Source organism: Maniola hyperantus, chromosome 24 (assembly GCF_902806685.2).
Source record: "Maniola hyperantus chromosome 24, iAphHyp1.2, whole genome shotgun sequence".
Taxonomy (NCBI): Eukaryota; Metazoa; Arthropoda; class Insecta; order Lepidoptera; family Nymphalidae; genus Maniola; species Maniola hyperantus.
The window spans coordinates 203530-223930 of NC_048559.1; the positions used below are offsets into that span (position 1 = coordinate 203530).

The 20401-nt window shown below is 37.4% G+C and overlaps 1 protein-coding gene across 1 annotated transcript in view; it reads left to right on the forward strand.

Annotated features, from left to right (window-relative positions):
- cpx (synaptic transmission protein complexin) overlaps positions 1-20401 on the forward strand; it is a 271344-nt gene that overhangs the window by 23404 nt on the left and 227539 nt on the right. Inside the window, exon 2 of the mRNA XM_034981445.2 lies at positions 17785-17825. The gene's annotated coding sequence lies outside the window, so the exon portion shown is untranslated. The remainder of the gene's footprint in view (positions 1-17784; positions 17826-20401) is intronic.

Sequence of the window (20401 nt, forward strand, 5' to 3'; positions counted from 1 at the left end):
TTGTTTGTGTTAAAACCGAATATTTATTTTATTATTTGTAAGGAAAACTCAAAGGAAAGAAAAACGATACTTATGGCTCAGATTACTTGTTTTTGATTGTGTACCTTTTGGCATTTATTTTATTGAGTGTTATTATTGTTATTGTTTTTCTTCACACTTTTTATTTTACTTTCATCATATCATTGACAGTCGAAAGTGTAATTTATTTGCTTTCCCAAATTTTTCTGATTACAATAATATTATCTTAAAAATGTATTTTGTATAGTATTATAATTTCTACTAATTCTCTCAGTGCTTCTCTTTCAGTGCTAAGGATAGAAAATAGATATTTGTGATAATGTCATTGATAAATACTACAAATAATTTAGGACCTATTAATGTACCCCGTCTACCCTTAAACAGTTCCCTAAGGCCGGTATTTTCTTCCAATTCTAATAAATTATTGGACATATGTGATAGCGACCTCTAACTTCGAGTCCTTTATAATGAAATCGCCCCTAAACAATGCCTCTGTACTTAATGGTATCGCAAAAGGTCTACCCAATCAGAAGCCTCCGATAGATCTCTGAACCCGCACGGTATTGTTACGCACACAATTTAATGAGAACGAAGATTTATGTTGTTAGATATTGGTAACTTTTTAGATTATTTTTTAATATTATAATTTACTAGCTGATGCCCACGACTTCTTTCGCGTGGATACAGGTTTTTAATCCTATTAATTTTATTTTATTAAATCCCGTGGGAACTCTTTGATTTTCCGGGATAAAAAGTAGTAGGTATATGTGTTAATCCAAGGTATAAACTATTTGCAACAAAACAACCCCATACACACACACACACTCGTCAAAACTTTGGCCTTCGTAATATTAGTGTGATTATGATAGCAGGTTCTTCTTATTTTGTTTTGTATAACCATAGCATTGATATTACCAGTAATAAACACTAATTTCCCTTAATAGCACATTCGACATTCTGTCAAACTGATATCAACCAAATTGCTATGTGGATTATCATTAATGTTGAATTTATGATAGCAAGTTAACTTAGAGGGCAGTTTATATGATACCATACCCCAATGATTTCCCATCAACCCATATAAAGTACCTGGCAGGAAATATTGTACATCGATATTAGAAAGAGTTTCTGTCGTTTACACTGACAAATCGCCATTTAGGTATGAGTGACAGAGTCAACGCTCTACGAAGCCGAAATCTCTTTCTATAGGTCGATGTCTGCCGGCTGCTGTAACTATACGCCAGCGCGTCGTATACAGAACCACAGAATATATGTACAATAGTACTAACGTACCAGAACTCTAAATCGCTTGGCGGGTACGTCTTTTCAGGAAGGGTAATCAGCCATAACTGAAGAGAATACTTTATAGTGGTAACGGAGCCTTATTAATTGCATAATATACAGACCTTATAATACGGTATGTGATTATGAAACCGATTAGATCGCGTGCACTCCGAATGCGTCCCATCTTAGGCCACATTATCACTTTCCATCAAGTGTTATTGTAGTCAAGCGTTTGCCTATAATGAACAAGAATAATAAAGTACATTGCCTATTAATGATTTCAATCGTCTTCTCAAGTATTTGGATCAAATTGAGCATGGGTTTTCTTTCGGAATGGGAAGTATTTAGGTCATAGTCAACCACACTCACCAATAGTATTAGCAGACTTCACATACCCTCGAGAACACTATGGTGAACCCTTAGGCATGTAGATTTCCTCGTGATGTATTGACCTTTAAAGCAAATTTAATTGAGAGAGAGAGACCCATAGCTCCAAAATATTTGAGATGCATGTCCTGAACTGAATCCCGAACCCCCAAATAGGAAGCTGAAGTGTTAACTACTAGGCAATAAGCACTTTTCAAATTAATTTCATTGAAATTGAAGAGAAAATGACACGACCGCTCTAACAAAAGAAAAGTGTTTGAGCAGCGAACACTCCCTTCAGGGAAAACAAAAAGACGTTCTGTCTTACGCAGGTTTATTTTGTGTGGAAAAATTTGAAAGTCGTTAATGCTAAAACCTTCGAGTGTGAAATCCCGGGCGGTCCTTTTGTAGATAAGTTCCCGGCTGTCAGTCGCAGGCAGGCGGCGTCCTTTGTGCGCCGAGATAAGGGATCGTCTCATTCGTTACAAGGCGACTGATAGGCTTTATGTAAACAATTTCATTAGTTTGCTTTGGATTTCAAGATGCCTGTGTCGTTGAAAACTGATTTGAATATTTATTTTATATTATAATATGTACAATACACTCCCCACGGAGAGAAATTAGTTTAGGCCTTTCTCTGTTACGTAATACCAGTTACCACACAAACAACAATCCTAGAGAACTTTGTTGAGAAAAAGAAAGACAGACTTGTTTACCATTTAAGTCACTAAAAGGTGATTGTAGTACTTTTTATTTAAAGGCACTCGCATGATCTAGAAATCCAAAACAAAGCACTCATTATTATTTCCTCGAACTGTTTTTGTAAACAAAACATCAAGATCGACCCAGTACCGTCCCACTACTGTGAACGGGTCTCCTCTTAGAGTGAGAAGGGCTTACGCCATAGTCTGCCACGCTGGCCTAATGCGGATTGGCAGACTTCACACACCTTTGAGAACATTATGGAGAACTCTCAGGCATGCAGGTTTCCTCACGATGTTTTCCTTCACCGTTAAAGCAAGTGATATTTAATTGTTTTGAAAACGCACATAAGTAGGTACTGAAAGTAAGAGGTGCCCGGGCTCGAACCCCCGACTTCCCGACAAGAAGGCGGACGTCTTTACCACCAAGCTATCCTGCGTATTGTCACTAAACAAACCATGCAAAAATTAAAATTCGCGAATTGTACGTCTGTCCCACTATGTTCTCCTTTACAAACACCATGGCGTGAATAATAGAGGTGTACTTGAAAATGAATAAATTAGCCCAAAACGTGCGGGACGCGAGCAAATGTGCCGTTCATCTGTTTGCATGCGAAGCGGGGACGCGACTGTGGGTGTCTGTCAGCCGTCAGGCGACGAACAAACACAATATACTACCTACACGATTATAGCTCCAAAACTTCTGTTTTTAATATTAGTTTTTAGCAATCTTCGTATTAGATTATTTTATTAGGGTCCCGTACCTCAAAAGGAAAAAAGGAACCCTTATAGCCTTATATATATATATCACTTCGTTGTCTGTCTGTCTTTTTGTCTGTCCGTCTGTCCATCGTGTCTGTCAAGAAAACCTATAGGGTACTTCCCGTTGACCTAGAATCATGAAATTTGGTAGGCCTGATTACGAAGGTCTTATAGCACAAGCAAAGGAATTAATCCGAAAACCGTGAATTTGTGGTTACATCACAAAAAAAAAATTAAAAATGTGTTCGTGAATAAATAAGTAGTATTTTCAACTTTAAAAGTAAGATTATTAATTATTATACCAAGTGGGGTATCATATGAAAGGATCTTACCTGTACATTTTAAAACAGATTTATTTATATTTTTATGCATAGTAGTTTTTGATTTATCGTGCAAAATGTCGAAAAAATACTACTTTTTAGTACGGAACCCTCGGTGCGCGATTCAGACTCGCACTTGGTCGGTTTTTTTGTACGTTATTGAGTGATGCTTCGATGAGTATTAATAGGACTTCGATATGAACTATGAAAATATGAAAAAAGAAAAAAAAAGTTTTTTTGGTTTTCTCCAGTAGTGTAAGGGTGGTAAATTAGGCGGAATAGAAATATACCCGGATACGGAATAATCTACCACCTTACAAAGATTAGAGGAAAAAAATAATTTACTTTACTTGACCTATCTACCTAGTAAAGAATAGAAGCTAGCCGTCGACTCCCTTGTAATGTATATGAGGTGTTATAAATGAAATTTGCTAGATGTTAGGCAAAATTGTTTTTAATGTAACTTTTACCGGGGTCGCTTAATACATAGTGATGGCTAATAATGCTTAGTTATTCTAGCTTAATGCCAAGACTTAATTTAGATACATTAGAATGCCTTAGGTAGATAGTACATAAAATCTATGTTTTAAATTTAAGATGCCATTGGCATGGAATAGACAATGACACAGTAAAATTCATAAAATTGTTTCAAAATAAAAGCTCAGTAGTAAAGACAGGGTTCTTACTGTACACATACACTAAGAAGGTTCACTAAACTGTTGCAGGATACAAACATTTGCTTACTTGTAGGTGCGAAGACTGCAAGGTAGCTGGACGGCATCGGCCAAGATCCAAAACTCAATTTAACTTGATTCTTCACAACCGAAATGTTTCCTTACAAAGATTTTCACCAAGTCTTATCCATAGCAATTAAGTTGTCAACGTGAATGTGCAAAAGAAATAAATACGAAAACCGAAAACGCAAACGGAAAACTAAAACGGAAAACTGAAGCTAAACGTAAAACGTAAACGTAAAATCGTAAAACCCTGTAACAAAGAAAAAACAAGATTATAATTTGTGCTGTGTGAAAATTTCGACACGTGGAATTTTCCCGATCAAACACAACTCACCTATTGAACTCCTGGCCACCAATGGTTTTCAGAAGTCCACCCACAACCCATTATCCTCATTTATTTGGGAAGATAAAATAACTGGAACTGGAATGAAATCATAAAATTAGGATTTTCTCTAACCAAACCGCCATTTTGTCGAATCCACATTACTTGATTTTTCACTCACCATAATTGATGAAACATTGAAATACGTTAGGATGACTAAAATTTATAACTATTGTATTTTCCCAGGCGAAGCCATGGGCGAAAAAGAATGAGATTTTCCTGGAACGAAAAAAATTCGTCTTCACATGTTGACTCCAGGAAAATTCTAAATCTCACCTATCGGTGTTGCCTGACGCAACCCGAGTGTGGCCGCTCTCAGTTAGTTTGATCATGAAGCCAATTCATTTTTGAATATTTGCGGAACCTAAGGATATATTATAAGAACCGTTTTGTTAATGACTTAACAATAAACAAATGATATTATGGTTTTATTTAATTATTTTGTTTTATTTTTACGACAATTGACAACGAAGCAAACGCCATCTATTGTGGCTCGAATGAACTCTGAACATCGACCCACGCGTAGTTCTGCACCTTGATGCTAGGTGGCACCAACATACTTTGAACAAAATAGATTTTAATTAAAAGCGAAACGCTAATTAGTAGTTCAAAATTTACAACGTCACAATACTTCCCCTCCTACGAAAAGGTTCAACAGGTTGAACCACGCTGCCCTCAGCGTCATCCAACAACTACTAACAATTTGCCTGAAACAAACAAAAAAAAAAACACAGAAGTTACGCGTGAACGCACATCTACTACTAACAAGGAAAATTGTCTAACAAAATAAATATACTGAAAACAGTGTAAGGTTTTATACATTATACTTAACTACACAACCCTAACTTCTAAAAAGAATATATACAAAAAACTTCATGGTGTCTAAGACACTTGAGTGGAAACATCTTGGCATCATTCTTCAGCTGACTGATAGAATGCGTCTAGGCCTACGGTGGTTCACTCTTTTAAACTACCATCTTAATATTTGTTACTCAACAAATACGGAAAAACTGGTTGTGAACGGGTCCATCTGATATGGCAACCGTTCTCTATCCCATTCGGAAAAATAAAACCGAATCAAAATCGGAATATGAGAAAAAAAAAACGAAATAACTCTCCTAGAAAATAGATCTCGGAACAGAATCGGAAAAATAACAGAAACGATCCATTATCTAGAAGGAAAACGAAAACAAAACACAAAACCCCCCCCTTTTCGTTATCCCCAAAGTACGATATTTGCATTTTTACTTTCTCAACCGGTTGGTCTACCACAAGCATTCCAATCATCACATATTCATCCCTACATACATCCACTACATTCCTCCTCAACTGAACCATGGTAATGTAACTGTTAACTCAGAACATCACTACACTCATTCAAATTCCTAATTGAATATTGATAACTTAAATATTCAAACAGTTTAGACCAAACTAAGTAATGGCAAATATCTACTTCTTAATATCCTTAATATGCCAAGTGCCTATTGGGTGGTTGTCAGCTACTCTAACTAGTTCGTAAACCAAAGGTGACAAAACCTTGACAACCCTGCACTTTTCATACTTAGGTGCCAGCTTAGCTGCGAAAAAATTTGTAGCGTCGCTTTGTGGATAGGTCTTTTTCCACACTATATCCCCAACAGAATAGCTTGCAGACCTACGCCTTAAGTTGTAATGCGTTGCATACTCTGCATGAGCCTGAAACAAATTTCTCCTAACCTGACCAAATATGTCCTCCAAAGTTCCAAACTTTCCTGCGTATTCCTCCCTTGGAATTCCGGCCTCGTACTCCTTATCCGTGTCCTTATAGAAGGAACCATTTAAAACCGGTTCTCTAGCGTGGACAAGGAAGAACGGGGAGAATCCAGTGGATTCATTAACCGCACTGTTTATGGCGAACTGGACCTTGTACAGGTTTTCGTCCCAGGACCTGTGGTTATCTTTCACAAAAGCGGCTACAGCAGTCATAACAACCTTATTGTACCTCTCAACAAGGTTAACTTGCGGAGTGTACAGTGGTGTGTAGTGTAATTTCGGAATATTATAACGCTTAATGAGATTACGGAATTCAGATCCTGTAAATTGGGACCCATTGTCCACAATCACAGTCTCTGGAACACTATGGTTCAAAAATACAAAATTCTCTAGCGCTTTAACAACAGCGGCACCTGTGGCACGCCGTAACGGAAACAACATTGTATATTTCGAAAAACAACACGTCACCACAAAAAGAAATGTAAATCCTGATTTAGACCTAGGCAAAGGTCCGACTAAATCAGCCGAAATGACCTGAAAAGGTCTCTCGCAGACTTTAGGCTTCCCAAGCAGACCTGGAGTGGCTGATGTCGTGTGTTTATACGCAGAGCAAGTATCACAATTCTTAACGTACTCAACCACGTCCTTATACATACCACGCCAAAAATATCTGAGGGATAATCTGCGATGAGTTTTGAACACACCAAAATGACCTGCAGTTGCATCTGCATGGTTTTGTTGCATAATTCTAAGGATGTCGTTCTTGTGGACTACCTCTTTCCAGTCGAACTCACTGAGAAGCTGGTATTTACATTTACTGTAACGATATAGTTTATCGTTCAAAATACAAAAATTCGGAAAATTTGCTGGATTGATTTTACAGCCATTAAATGTTTTGTCATACCAGTCATCTACCAAAACTTGTTGACTAGAGTTATCATTACGATCACCAACTACATCTACGTGTATGAGTCTCGACAAGGTATCCGGAACTACATTATCACAACCCTTCCTATGTTCGATAACAAAATTATACTGTGATAATCTACAACCCCATCTGGCGAGTCGTCCTGAGGGATTTTCTAAATTTAAGAACCACTTTAGGGATGCATGGTCTGTGATAATTGTGACTGGCTTGGAACCAAAATAAGCCTGAAATTTCTCCACTGCAAAAATCACAGCTAGAGCCTCGCGTTCCGTCGCGCTGTAATTCCTTTCGTTTTTATTTAGGCTCCTACTGACATACGCAATGGGATGATCGCAACCATCGGTTTCTTGCGTTAGCATACCGCCAACACCATATGCAGAAGCATCACAATGTATTTTGAATGGTTTTTCAAAATTCGGTACCGCAAGAACAGGTGCGGTTACCAACGCATTCTTCAATGTATTAAATGCTACCTCTGCCTGTTCGCTCCACTCAAATTTAGGTGCGTTCTTTCCTTTACTCGTTAGTCTATTGAGTGGTGCAGCGATGGTTGAAAAATTCCTAATAAAGCGCCTGTACCAAGAACAAGTGCCTAGGAAAATCTTTACCTCCTGTGCAGTTTTTGGGGTCGGAAAGTTCAAAACTGCGGCAACTTTTCCAGGATCTGTGCGTAAACCAAATTCATCCACTATATACCCTAAATATTTCAAAGAGTTTCTAAAAAAATTACATTTATCAAAATTTATGGATAGTTGAGCCATTTTTAGTTTATCCAGAACTCTGTTTAATAAAATTAAATGGGTTTCAAAATCAGCAGAACAAATAACAATATCATCTATATAACAAAATACTATTCCATTTTCAATATCACTACAAAAATTTTGATTAAATAACTGGTCCATTAACCTCTGCTGTCGTGCTGGTGCACCGCATAGGCCAAACGGCATGACTTTAAATTTGAATAACCCTCTACCAGGAACTGTAAAACTGGTTTTTTCCTGAGAGTCGTTAGCTAACGGAATTTGCCAGAAACTTGAACTTAAATCAATCGATGATAAAAACCTTGCCTCTTTCAAGCTATCTAGAATTTGTGGAATGTACGGTATTGAGTATGAATCCCCCTTTGTCACTGAATTTAATTTCCTGCAATCTAGGCAAAATCTCCAGTCTCCATTTGCCTTTTTCACTAAAATTGCTGGGTTATTCCAAGGGCTTTCACTCGGAGTAACTACGTCCATTTCCAGCATCCTATCTAACTCTTTACTTAAAGCTTCCTTCTTTTCGGGAGAAAGTGGATATTGTTTTATTTTTATTGGCAAGGCATCACCGGTGTCAATAACATGTTCAATTAATTTTGTTCTACCCAATCCTATTTTCTCTGAAGAAATATCTAAAAATTTATTTACTACAGACTGGGCTAATTCTTTCTGTTGAGATGATAAGTTTTCAAAAGAAGTGATGGTATGAATTTGTTTATTATCAATCGCACAAATATTGTAAACTTGAGAAGGTGCCTTAATTAATTCTAAATTATCAAAAATGCCAGGGGCTAACTGAAATGTTTTCCAAAAGTCACAGCCAAAAATAACATCCGCTATTATAGAGGGTACTACAAAAAATTTTATTATGTGAGTTACGGAATTATAAGTAATCGGAATAAACATATAACCCATGCAATCAAGTTTGTCTCCATTTGCCACTGAAAATGTGGTATCAACACTGCTATGCAATTTATAACCGAATTTCAAAAAAACCTTGTGCGCCTGGTTACCTAAAATTGACGCGCAAGCACCGGAATCTAGTAAACCTGTAATCTCAAAACCGTCAACAAAAACCTTTAAATGTGGCCTAAAGTCTCGTTTATCCACTGAATACAGAACTGTGTCAGGTAAAAGGGATGTTTTGTTGTTAATGACCAAGTTATTTACTTGTGTCTCTGCACAGTTCTTACTAATTAGTTTTTTGAATTTTTGTCCGGAGCGGGTTTACTAATCGCCTTTTTACTACAACTTGGACATGTCTTTACTGTAAAGTTCTGACGTCCACACGAAAAACATCTAATAAATTTCGGAACTGTCCTGCAAAATTTAAAGGAATGGTTACCCTTGCCGCACTTGTAACATAGTTGTTTATTTGTTTTCGTAAAATCAGTGCCTTTACTTGTATCAACCTTAGGTGCAGGTGTGACTGAAAGTGTGTTTATCTGTTTTGTCACTTGTTTGTAAGCAAACTCTGAACTTAAAGTTGCCTTACTGTTAGTAGGCTCAGAAAATAAGGCGGAACGCTGCCTCGCAGCCTCTAGTTTGCGACACTTTTCCTTCAACATTGCGACAGACTTAATGTCAACAAGAGCTAATTGTTCTGAGTAAAAAGGGCGAATATTATGTAATAAAATTTGTAACTTTTGTTCTTCGGAAAGTGGTGTTGACAACCTTGAAAACATGCCAAACATTACAGCGAAATAGATAGACACAGGTTCTTCAGAGCCTTGTGTTCTTGCTCGAATTTCACCTAGCAACCTGTAGTCATAATCTACTGCATCAAATTCCTCTAAAAATAAAGTTTTCAATTCTGACCAAGACGAAACTTGACATTTGTTGCCTCTGTACCATAACAATGCTCGGCCTGTAAAAAGATGAAATGCAGAAACAAATAATTTTCCATCTGAAACGCCATAAGATCTTTTATATTCCTCAACGCGTTCGATGAAACTGCGCGGATCACCCTGTCCGTTGAAATTTAACTTCCACTTGGCAACATTTTTATCACCAGTGCAGTCAACGGCGGTACTCTCGGAATCCAGTGATTCGTCGTGAGACGACTCATTGTCAGCATCTAATCTGGAAATCAAACTCTGCAACTTTGTATGTAATTCACTCTTCCTACTTATTAAGCTGAGTTCAACTATCAAACAAAATTTCTAACTATTAGTTATTATTTAGTTAGTTAACCATAAAAACAGCTTAGTGCTCTTTGCAATGTGTCACTACTTAGAAAATTGTACAATCAGCGGAGTACATTTCATAAAATTCACAAAATTTCTCAAAATATACTGAAATAACAATAAAAAACCCACGTTGGGCGCCATTTGTAAGGGTGGTAAATTAGGCGGAATAGAAATATACCCGGATACGGAATAATCTACCACCTTACAAAGATTAGAGGAAAAAAATAATTTACTTTACTTGACCTATCTACCTAGTAAAGAATAGAAGCTAGCCGTCGACTCCCTTGTAATGTATATGAGGTGTTATAAATGAAATTTGCTAGATGTTAGGCAAAATTGTTTTTAATGTAACTTTTACCGGGGTCGCTTAATACATAGTGATGGCTAATAATGCTTAGTTATTCTAGCTTAATGCCAAGACTTAATTTAGATACATTAGAATGCCTTAGGTAGATAGTACATAAAATCTATGTTTTAAATTTAAGATGCCATTGGCATGGAATAGACAATGACACAGTAAAATTCATAAAATTGTTTCAAAATAAAAGCTCAGTAGTAAAGACAGGGTTCTTACTGTACACATACACTAAGAAGGTTCACTAAACTGTTGCAGGATACAAACATTTGCTTACTTGTAGGTGCGAAGACTGCAAGGTAGCTGGACGGCATCGGCCAAGATCCAAAACTCAATTTAACTTGATTCTTCACAACCGAAATGTTTCCTTACAAAGATTTTCACCAAGTCTTATCCATAGCAATTAAGTTGTCAACGTGAATGTGCAAAAGAAATAAATACGAAAACCGAAAACGCAAACGGAAAACTAAAACGGAAAACTGAAGCTAAACGTAAAACGTAAACGTAAAATCGTAAAACCCTGTAACAAAGAAAAAACAAGATTATAATTTGTGCTGTGTGAAAATTTCGACACGTGGAATTTTCCCGATCAAACACAACTCACCTATTGAACTCCTGGCCACCAATGGTAAAATCTTGTACTACGGGTACTGGATCTTGTTTACCGCTGCCCTAAACAGTGATCTTGTACTCATGTTAAACCTCTGGCGAAGGTTCTTGAGCCAGGATATTCGTCTGCGGCCAGCTCTACGTCTGCCTTTTATCTTGCCCTGTATTATAAGCTTCAGTAGATCGTATTTTGGGTTCCGCATAACATGGCCCAGATATTCGAGCTTTCTCCTTTGCACACATTTGAGTAACTCAGTGGACTTCCCCATTCAACAACAACAGAAGCATTCCAAACAGTAAACTGAATTATTCCTCAACCTTGGCAGCTCTGTACAATTACACAGCTGTTGTGAGAAGGGCGTCTGATGATAAACAAACAAACTGTCCTCACACATCTACTTGTGTAGTTGTACAGACGCGAGGCGAGACAAAGGATTTGTTGTAACTAAGATAACACGGGAAATTAAAATTGTCGTGTTTAACGAACAAACTAACTTCTATACTCACCTTAGTAACATATACCTACTTATCAATTATTTCGCGTACTAAAACAATTTTCATGCTAAAACCATATAAAACTATTTACAGTACGCGGCAGAAAGTAATGTACATCGATCTTTAGAAGGAGCTAGCAGATTTGTAGAGCATTGTCTCTGTCGTTGAGACCGACAAAACGTCATATATAGGTATGAGTGACAGAGGCAACGCTCTACCAAGCCGAAATGTCATTGTAAAGGCCGATGTACAATTACTTCCTGTGCTGTGCAGAAGTGTGTCAAAAGCTGGTGATAGCCTAGTAGTTAGGACGTCCGCCTTCTTATCGGAGGTCGGGGGTTCGATTCCGGACACGCACCTCTAACTTTTCGGAACTATGTGCGTTTTAATTACCACTTGCTTTATGAAGAAAAACATCGTGACGAGACTTGCATGCCTGAGAGTTTTCCATAATGTTCTCAAAGGTGTGTGAAGTCTACCAATCTGCACATGGCCAGCGTGGTAGACCCATGACCAAAACCCTTTTGTCTCTGAGAGGAGACCCGTGCTCTGTAGTGAGCCGGTGATGGGTTGATCATGATGATGACATTACTTCCTGTAGCGTATGTACTGTATCACAATTGGTCCTCTCGTTAACAAATTGCCAATAGTATTTCAATGTAATATGAATCCCATAACTTGGTTCGCGATTAACACGCCACGATGCGATTATCCGACTCAGTAAACCATAAAATTGTGTTGCGGCGCTACAACAACAACAGATAAATCTGATGAAATGTTTGATCTCTGGTTAAAATGTAACCACAATAATTTTATCATTTTATTTTTATACTAGCGACCCGGCCCAAGCTTCCTACGGGTAGCCTATTACAATTTCGTAGGGATCTCTAATTTTTTTTATTTTTTTTTATTCAGATACAAGTTAGCCCTTGACTGCAATCTCACCTGGTGGTAAGTGATGATGCAGTCTAAGATGATAGCGGGTTAACCTGGAAGGGGTATGGCAGTTTTTATTAAACCCATACCCCTTTGGTTTCTACACGGCATCGTACCGGAACGCTAAATCGCTTGGCGGCACGGCTTTGCCGGTAGGGTGGTAACTAGCCACGGCCGAAGCCTCCCACCAGACCAGACCAGAAATTTAGAAATTATAAAATTCCACATCCCTGCCAGGAATCGAACCCGGGACCTCCCACTATTTAGACCACAGCGCTCACCACTGCGCCAGGGAGGTCGTAAATAAATATTTAAACCTATCACTCAGGAATAATGTAGCTTTCTACTGGTGGAACATTTTCAAATTGAGCTTAGTAATTCCAGAGATTACCTCCTACAACTACAAACAAACTTTACCTCTTTATAATATTATATTCGTGTAGATTGGCGGTAATCAACTTCCTTTACATTACTACATGGGGTTATTCAAGGGGCGGACCAACGAATTCCTAAAAGGCCGGCAACGCATCGGCGGCTCCTCTAGTGCTGCAAATGTTCATGGGCGGCGGTAATCACTTAACATCAGGTGACCCGCCTACCTGTTCGTTTACTCGCTATCTCTATTTAAAAAAATATATAAAAAAAACTGGCCGGTCCAGGTTGGAGTAATCGGGGAACATCATTAAAAAAAACAAAGATTCCGACGAATTAAGAACCTCCTCCTTTTTTGAAGTCGGTTGAAAAACAAGTGGGTATACACACGATAACAGTACATAATCTTAATAATTTTTAGGTATATTACTTTAATAAATAGATGATTTTCTTCATCAATGAAGTAATCCTAAAAGTATAAAATTAAGATAAAACAAAATACCTACCTGTCATATTGTTAGGATACGAAATTAGATTGTATTGGATACCAAAATTAGATTGTATTGGATACGAAATTAGATTGTATTGGATACCAAAATTAGATTGTATTGGATACGAAATTATTTGGATATACTTACTAACTTAAAATTATTTCGGTTATTCATTTCTTTTTCGAGAGCTCCATACTTAGCAGCCTTGTCTGAGATAGTAGATCTTCCCGCAAGATCTGTCTTGTGTTGTCGAAGTGGGATGTACGGGGCGGATGCTGTGTCGATCGTCGGGGAGTCGACGTAAGATATCGAACGAAGAGAAACTACAAGTTTTTCTTCATACGATAAAGGACACACAGCTGTCATGAAGTAGCGAGTTTAATAAGAAAAGTGTTACAAGAATCTCGGCGTTGTCGTATTAATCATTGCTGAGGGTCGAAATCCGTCCTCAGGAAAGTCCGACAGTCGTTTTTAAGAATGAGTAATGTTTTCTAACAAAATTGGAAAGAGCAACCGCTGAGTTTCTTGTTTTTACTTTACATTGTACATTACTTTCGGCCGCGCTGTACGTATGTAGGCCCCTCGAAGACAGTGCCGCGTCGTAGGTGGGGCATTGACCCGATTTTTGCACGCTATACAATATACATTGCAGGTTTGCAAAATACTAAACCACTAAAGCTACAAAATGAGACAAATGGTTATTGGTATTGGGTTGTATTTATGTAGTATAACAATACCAAACGTTAAGTTTTTGCTAGCGTTCTCGTTACACCAGTGGCCCTACCGTGGTTGTTTGACAGCTACAATGTCACGATCGCAATCATCTCTGATTGGTTAATGCTCGCTCACTATTGGCTACAATGCATTGTTGCAACAAGAATCGCACAAATTCAGCCAATCGGAACAATTGAGATTGTAATAATGATTGATGCAGGTTTTAGACAATCGCCTTACTGGTTACTGGTAATAACTCACAAGGTCACTTTTGCTTAACATTTCATTTGACATCATTCTTGTAAGAATACCTCTCGCAGTTGTATCCATTTGCATCTATACAACGTGCTACGCTTATTTCGGCCGACTCAATGTACTTAGTTCAAACCTTTCGACCCACATTTTTAATGAAAATTCTCTCGACTTATTTTAGCGTTTAAACTATCGTGAGTGCTCTCGACTTACTTATAAAAATAGTTTTGCTACTTTACTGAAGAAAGGATGTCACTACAGAGAACTGCTATTGGGCCTTTACTGGCGACACGCCAGCAATTTCTATGTTAAAGTACTATTGTCTGCTAGCATAGAGAAGATACAAATACGTTAAATACCGAAAAAAGACGATTGACGTTTTGTTTTACCAATTTCCGAGCAAGTGGGAGAATAAGTATGTATAATGTTTAATATAAATTAAATTTGATTGTATTGAAATGGTTAGTAAATTATCTCTTAACGTTCTCAAGTACGCAAATCGACGACAGGTACGTTCTTATAATTTATTCACGGTTAAATTCTGCCGAAACAATGCTGGAGTACGCTCACCTATGCGTCACCTTATTTTGTAAATAAGACTTTTTTTTTTATTAGCGCGATTAGTTGTTTAAATTTTTATGTATAGTTTAGTCGTTTGCTTGTATTTTTATATTATTATATATATGTATGTATTGTATATGTTTGTTAATGTTGTGTCGCCCTAGTTGTTTGTAGTAAGCTGTGGATAGTGTAGTGGATTACATATTTATCAATTTTGTTAGATTTAAGTCGTACCTAGTTTTAACTTTTAATATGCAATTGTTTACTGTCCCAAATAAAATAAAAATAAAAATAAATAAAATAATATATATAATATATATATGTATAATATAATATAATAAGAGCCTCAATAGCTCAACCGGTATAGGAGTGGACTGAAAACCGAAATGTCGACGGTTCAAACCCCGCCCGTTGCACTATTGTCGTACCTACTCCTAGCACAAGCCTGACGCTTAATTGGAGAGGACAGGGGAATATTAGTCATTTAAAAAATGGCTAATATTCTTTTTTTTTTTAAAAAAATATGCTTTGGCGAGGCGTCATTCAGTCATCAGTGCAAGCGTCGCGTATAATTACCGGTGATTACGCAGCACAATTGGTTAACGAACAGAAAGCACACGACATGGCGTCGCTTCACTCACTGGAATTACTTAGGTAGGTAGGCCCCGATTCTCTAGTCTCTCTCTTAACTAAATTTAGAGTATCTGCATCCTTTTCTTTTTACTAATGCTAAAAAAGGAACGGAACATGACTTTCACATTTAAAGACTCTAAATTTTAGTGCACAATACAAATTTAAACAGGAGGTTCGCGAGTGCGTGCTAAAATCACGGGTTTTACCATCTAAAAATTAAATTTAGAAATGTCAAACTGCTTCTGTCCTTTTCATATTACAATAGTAACAAGAGGGTGCGAATACTCTAAAATTAGGTTGTGCTTAGAATCGGTGCCTTGCCGTGTACGAGTGTTACACTAACTACGGTAATAGCTTGATGGAATGTGATTAAAAATGGATGGGTGAAAATCTAGCAGACAGACAGACACACATTCACAATATTAGTATGGATGACATAGTAGGGCGACATAGCTCAGTAGCGAGTTATCATAGCGTCGTCACAATCCCGCGTCTATCTCGGCGTTGATTCAAATTTAATTAATTTTCCAAAACCGCAGCTTCCTCTGAGAAGCTGTCAAATTAGATGCGATTTGAACGTACCTCCCCAACCTACTCGAGAGTTAAACCACATTTATTCAACTTAAAGCTCGAGATTATTAAGTTGTTTGTGTTATGGGAAACCGTGGAATCTAAATAATAATTAATTAATTCATGAAGTAAAGGTATGGGATCTTTACTTCATGAATTAATTAATTAATACCTATTAACCCATCACGCCTGCTACTGAGTACGGCTTCCTCTCAGAATGAGAAGGGTTAGGCCATAGTCTGCCACGCTGGCCGAGTGCGGATCGGACTTCAAACACCTTTAAGAACATTATGGAGAACTTTCGGGCATGCAGGTTTCCAATGTTTAATTGCTGGGCAAACATACCCCTAAATTAAAATCTAAACAAGTATATCAAACAATAAGCTGACTGATCGCGCTCTTTGGCATGCAGATAGCTATTATGACATAGACATCCGCTAAGAAAAGATTTTTGAAAAATCAATCCCTAAGGGGGTAAAATAGGGGGTTGAAATTTGCGAAGTCGTGAGTATATTATTAAGCTAGTGTAGATATGATATTTAAATCGAGCTACAATATTCATAGCACATTAACGAGGCTCTTCAACAAGGATCGTCAGAGTTACCATTAATCAGAGTTAATAAAAAGTCAGTCAGTGTAATAAATGGAGGAGCCACATCAATCACTAAGTTTGTGATGACGAGGGGGGACGGGAGGATTTGCGGCGAGAGGGATCACAAGGAGTGAGAGGATTTCTCTCTCTCTATCCCTGCTGGTCCTGACAAAGTAAAAGTCCTGGCTGACTGACTGACTTATGCTATACTATCTGATGCTCGTGACTTTGTTCGCGTGGATTTAGGTTTTTAAGAATCCCGTGGGAAATCTTTGATTTTTCGGGTTAAAAAGTATCCTATGTCACTCTCCTGTAATGTACCCATGAAAAAAATCACGTTGATCCGTTGCTCCGTTGGGACGTGATTGAAGGACAAACCAACAAACAAACAAACACGCTATCATTTATAATATAGGTTTTAGTGTTAATTTTATCCGTCATATATATGTAGGTCAAAACGGAGGTCTAGAGAGATTTTGTCTGTAGATTTTATGGAGTAGGTAGACGCCGCACGAAGGATTTTCAGAATTTGTGCCCGAACGAAACCAGATCGGGTTAGCTACTAGATCATATTATATTTGATCGTAAATAGATCTGACGGCTAGGTCATAGTATATCGGCTGGTGTTAGGTCGGAAGTGGGCTATGGTCTAGATCTAGCACTTGACCTGGCTGACCGGCGAGCGTTGCTAGCTCAAAGTGCTAACATGGATAATGTCTCAAACATAAGCCATGTTAGGGAGAAACCTATAGTCCGCGACTGGTTGAGATGGCCATCGGGTTCGGGGGGACGTCCGCATCCGTACGTCACCTGCGTTTGCCCGCACCGGGTTAGCGCGGGAGCTGTGCAAGTGTGTGGGGCGTTTCCTCCCCGATTGCCATCTCGACCTGCCGCGAACTATATGTTTGTATGAAAATGCGCTTCGGAACGCGTTAGGATAGTTTACATAACACCTACTAAAGTGACTTTCTTGAATAAAGTTTAATTGTGTGTTCTTTTTGTTACAGACACCACTGCACTGCCGGAATTACTACATATTTATTTTAAGGTAACTTTTCTATAACTTTCTGTATTAATCAAATCTATTATAAAAATATTAATGTATAATTAATCTTTAGATACTATTAATTGTACGAAATGTTTTACAACGAGGTATACAAACGTGTCAGCTTGTCAATATGACAAGGGTTCAACTCAGTCGAGACGTGCCGTCTATGTAGCAGATAGAACCCTTTCACAGCGACACCTATAGTGTTTGTGTTTGTGTATCTACTATAGTGTTTGTGTTATAGGCCATTAGCTAGTCAGCAAATTTCTCGAGTCTTTTTTTCCTTTTTCATTCCGATGGAACAATATCTAAGTTGCGCCTTTATCAAAAACTTCCGTACTTAATATAAGTCAGTCTTTTCTATTCTGAAGGACCTCATGCCAATCATTGACTTTAAAACCATTAAGAATTTATAATATTAAGAATTAACGATAAAAACCATTAACGTAAATCTATATATATAAAAGGAAAAGATGACTGACTGACTGAATGACTGACTGACTGACTAACTGATCTATCAACGCACAGCTCAAACTACTGGACGCATCGGGCTGAAATTTGGCATGCAGATACCTATTATGACGTAGGCATCCGCTAAGAAAGGATTTTTGAAAATTCAACTCCTAAGGGGGTGAAATAGGGTTTTGAAATTTTGTAGTCCACGCGAAGTCGAAGACGACGAAGACGAAGTCGCGAGCATAAGCTAGTTGATAATTATAATTATCTCTAAATAATTTTGATTTTAAATATAACATAAAAAATGCAGAATAGGTAGGATTGGAACCTTTGCCCCTCTCTTATAGACATCGCACCCAAAGTGCCCACAACCTCTTGTCCTGTCAAAAGATGTCGTTGATTAAAACACGGATACAAATAGTTCACCAGCACTCAGACTATAAGGCAAATACATGAATAGGCTTTCAACTGAGTGTGAACACGCCATGGTGTTATAGTTAGTTAGTATTGAACACTTATGTATATACTTAACTCGATGGTTCACTTCATAACATACCTGGAGGCGTTTCAACTATATATATCGCCAATGTACAGACTACTGCCGTTTCGAGCCAACCACTATGTAATTCTAGCACTAAAACTCTATCTATCTACACTAACCAAGTGAAGAGTGAATAAGCATCTTCTAGACAAGCGCGCTCCATCTTAGGCTGCATCATCCCTTGCCACCAGGTCTGATTGCAGCCAAGCGCTAGTCTATGATATTAAAAAAGTATATATATATAAATGCGAAAATGTATCTGTCTGTCTGTCTGTCTACTAGCTTTTTACGACCCATCATTTAACCGATTTTAATGAAATTTGGTACTGAGATAATTTCATCCCGGGGATGGACGTAGGCTACTTTTATCCCGGAAAATTAGTTTCCATGGGCTTTTAATAAACCTACACGCACGTGGATGAAGCAGTGGACATCATCTACCTAGTGTACAAATAATAGCTGAGTTTAAGTTCTTAAAAAGACTCAGATCTACTACGTTGAAGCCAAGCAGGAGGAGAGTCACTTGACGATTCAAAAGCACTTGTATAAATATTTCTATTTGTAACAACATACCAGTTTGGGAGTTACGATGAAGTAAATAAATAAACATAAATACAGAGGTAAATAAATAAACATAAATACACACATAAATAAACAGTTAAATTCATAACTTTTCCGTTATAAACAGTTCATATAATCTCAATTCTCATATTCACCTTCCCCAAAAGCTATCTATAAAACCTTTCAAGGGTAGGTCTAATAACCGCGGAGGAATAATTTATTTACCCGGAAAAGATGTTCGTTCGCTTTTCATTAAAAGGGGTGTTTGGGATGTATCTTTGTTAGCAGGGATTGGTTTATAGTTCTTTTTAGGGTTCCGTACCCAAAAAAATAAAAAAATAGTCATTTATTTCAGGGAATTTGAACCAATTTGAACGTAAATCTAAATACTTATAAATTATATACAATTGACTAAAAACAATAATACAATAAAATAATAATATTACAAATTAAATTAAATTAAAATTAAAAATTGCCAAAAGGTAAAAACAGAGCCCTATTAATGATTGTGAATTATTAACAGCCTATCTTACGAATTACACAATTGACAATCAAAGTCAAAGTCAAATCATCAGAATTTTAAATCATTCAGAATAGGTAACAAGTTACGCTTAATTACTGATGGTGAAAATTGTTCATTTGTAAGAAAATTTACGCAATTTAAATAAATGTTTTGAGTTTGTGATTACAAAAATTGAAAAATCACTTTCAGTGAAAAATCACCTGTGAAGAAAAATAATAATTCAACCAAATGAAAATGTTTTATAGTAGCAATAATGCCCACCTTGGGTTATACCGCGAACCAATAATTATTTATACCCGGAAAAGAGCCGCCTTTTCATTAGGGGGGTGATTTGTGGAGGTGTCTGTCCGTATCGGTTTGTTGTCGAGACTAGGTAACAAGATAATCATAATCATAAGATAAGATCGTTTTACTTTCAAGATATATAATAAGATCGACTGTCCTCAACTATTGAGCAGCTTCAAATTTAAGGTTCCTGTCCATTATCCACGTAAA